The following is a 2,771-nucleotide window of genomic DNA, read 5'->3' as shown; positions in this document are numbered from 1 at the left end:
TCTCTGTCTAACCGTGAGGAAAGGGTTTTTCACCCTTGAAATGTAGTCGAGTGATTGCAGATCCTATAGACTTAATACTTGTTCATGTATCCAAGTACCACTGACAGACTCATTTTCTTTCTTTATGCCTCATAGTACTTCCTGAAAAATAAAATCAGTTCCTAAACCTACCTAACAGTGTTTTTTGAGGCTTGCATGAGACAAACTATGTGAAAAATTTAAAAGGGTATCTAATACTTAGCAAATACTATACATATTATGTGTTTTTTATGTTAAAGAAGAAAGAAAGGGTATAGTCTTGTGTTGCTCTTTAAATAAATGTCTTCTTTTTTTTTTGTATTTAAAGTAAGGGTCTACAGTGTGTTTAGAGTCTCACTACTAGATCAGACTCATAGTGATTCTCCTGTTTACAGCCTCCCAAGTCCTGGGATTACAGGCCTGCATCACCACGCCCAGTCTCAATTGCTGTCTCAGAATGCCCCGGGGGCAGAGCCAGCATGGCAGTAAATGAATGTCTTCTATGAATCTCTACTTCAGTTAATTCTTGTTGACACTGGATCCTCTGGTTCAACTCTGTTATTGTTATTTGCTTGATATATATAAAAAAGCTCTCCCATTGATATTTCCAAAGATTTTTTAAAAAGTACAAATAAGAGTTAAAACAGAAAAAAAATACAATACAAACAGAAAAAATATATATATATATATTATGAAATTTTCACAGACTAGCTAACAAGGTACATAGTGTAAAGCATCGAGCACCTCCTACTCCCATTCTATATTACTGTGGGCCAATTCTAATGAAATAGGGGAAAAGAATATTTGTATAAATATATGCAATAAGAATACATGTGAAAAAGGAAAGCTGTCTATTCTTCACATGAACATCTATGTAGAAATTTGAAGCACTGAAATGATACAAAGACTGATGGGTCAGTGCAGTCCTAACAGTGCATTGGACTATAAAGTCACTCTATAAAACTATTTGCTTTTCTATACACTCACTGAAAACTAAAATTTAGAGAATCATCTAAAATATCAGTAGAAAAGATTTAGCATCAACAAAATATCGGCAAGAACATGAAAGTAGAAAACAACAATGATGAAATTAAATATTAACATATTTATTTATGTTTTCAGGAGCTAAAAATTACAATAATTATGAAATTTATACAAATTGATCTGCAACTCAATGAAATTCCATTAGTTTTGGTTAAAACATAATACTTAAAATAACAGATGAGTTTAGAATTATTGTGAATACACAAAAGAATGAAGAATACCCTAAATAGACAAAATAAATAAATAAACACAAAGTTGGGGTATTACTATTAACTCATTCAAGACTTTGCCATAAAGCTACAAAACTCAAATTAATGAAATATTTGATAACAGTACAGATATAAGTTAATTAAATTGGGTGAGTAAAAAACACAGAAAAAAATACAAACGCATGATAGCTTATTTTTATCAAGACGCTGAGGTAATTCAATAATAAAAAGATAACCATTTACTAACTAGAAAGAGATGCCATATGGGAGAAAATTAGCCTTGACACCTATCTCACACTATATACAGAAAGCATCTCAGATTGATTAACAATCTCAGTGTGAAAGTTTAACTAGCAAATGAGTACACAGCCCTATCCATTATGGTAATCACTCCCCTCATTGGATAAGTGTGCGCTTGAACTGTAGCTAGTTGTCTAGGAGTTATGCTAAAACTTTAAACCACACACCAGTCCTCGAAGATTTCAAACAAAGAATGTGTTTCACTAATAGCATTTGTATTGATGTGTTAAAATGATATAATTCTGGTTCTATTAGATTCAAATTGTCTTTCTTTTTGGTTGTTTAATGTGACTACTAAAAAATCTTTTATTGCACATGTGTCACAATATAATCATCCAGAATAGTATTGAACGGGAAGAAAACTTAAGTACTAACATTTGCTAAGTTCTTCTTTTCTGCTTTCATATAACAAAGATGAGTTTATGTCACTGAATTCTTTGTCATTATTCTGAATGATCACTTATTGCCCTGTCTGTCAGTCTATATTATTGTATTCACTGACCTCCCTTTTCAAAAACTAATTTTCTTACTTACAACAAAAAATGATGAAGAAACCCATAACCAGAGTGAGCACAAGATGGCTCACCGTGATTTCCTATCATTTCTCGAGGAATACTTTCATCTGCTCAGGGAACATCAGTCTTATAATATTACCTAGGATTTGATTCAACAGTTTCAGATTAAGATTGTCATGGATTAGAAAGCAATGTATTACTTAAGGCATGAAAAAACAAGTTTCAAGATAGATTTGTCAATTGTATTTTATGAAAATTAGTGGTTTGTGCTTTTGAAAATAAACAGTAAGGAACCAACCAGCCCTGGTGGGTTCATGCCTACAATCTCAGCACCCTACAAGGTTGCAAGTTCTAGCCCCACTTGGGCAATGATCCTGTCTCATAAATAACAAAGCAAAGCAGAACAAAGCAAAGCAAAACAAAACAAATAACTAAAAGCTTGTGAACCTCTGTATGCAACTCAATGAAGGCCCCCATCATCAGTAAGGCAGAACGACAACAATAATAATAGTCACTTTTCTGACATATATCCTGAAAAGGACTTGAATCTAGAGCACTATTTCAACCAAAAAACAAGTCATGAAAAGTAACTTTAAAGACAGACATGCTCTGTGATCAGAAACTTCAAAACAGGATACTCAGAATCATTAATCATCAGAGAACCTATATTAAAACCATGAGAGAA

This window comes from Octodon degus, unplaced genomic scaffold (genome assembly GCF_000260255.1).
Source record: "Octodon degus isolate 3935 unplaced genomic scaffold, OctDeg1.0 scaffold00133, whole genome shotgun sequence".
NCBI classification, from domain to species: Eukaryota; Metazoa; Chordata; class Mammalia; order Rodentia; family Octodontidae; genus Octodon; species Octodon degus.
Note: the sequence above shows the minus strand (reverse complement) of the source record.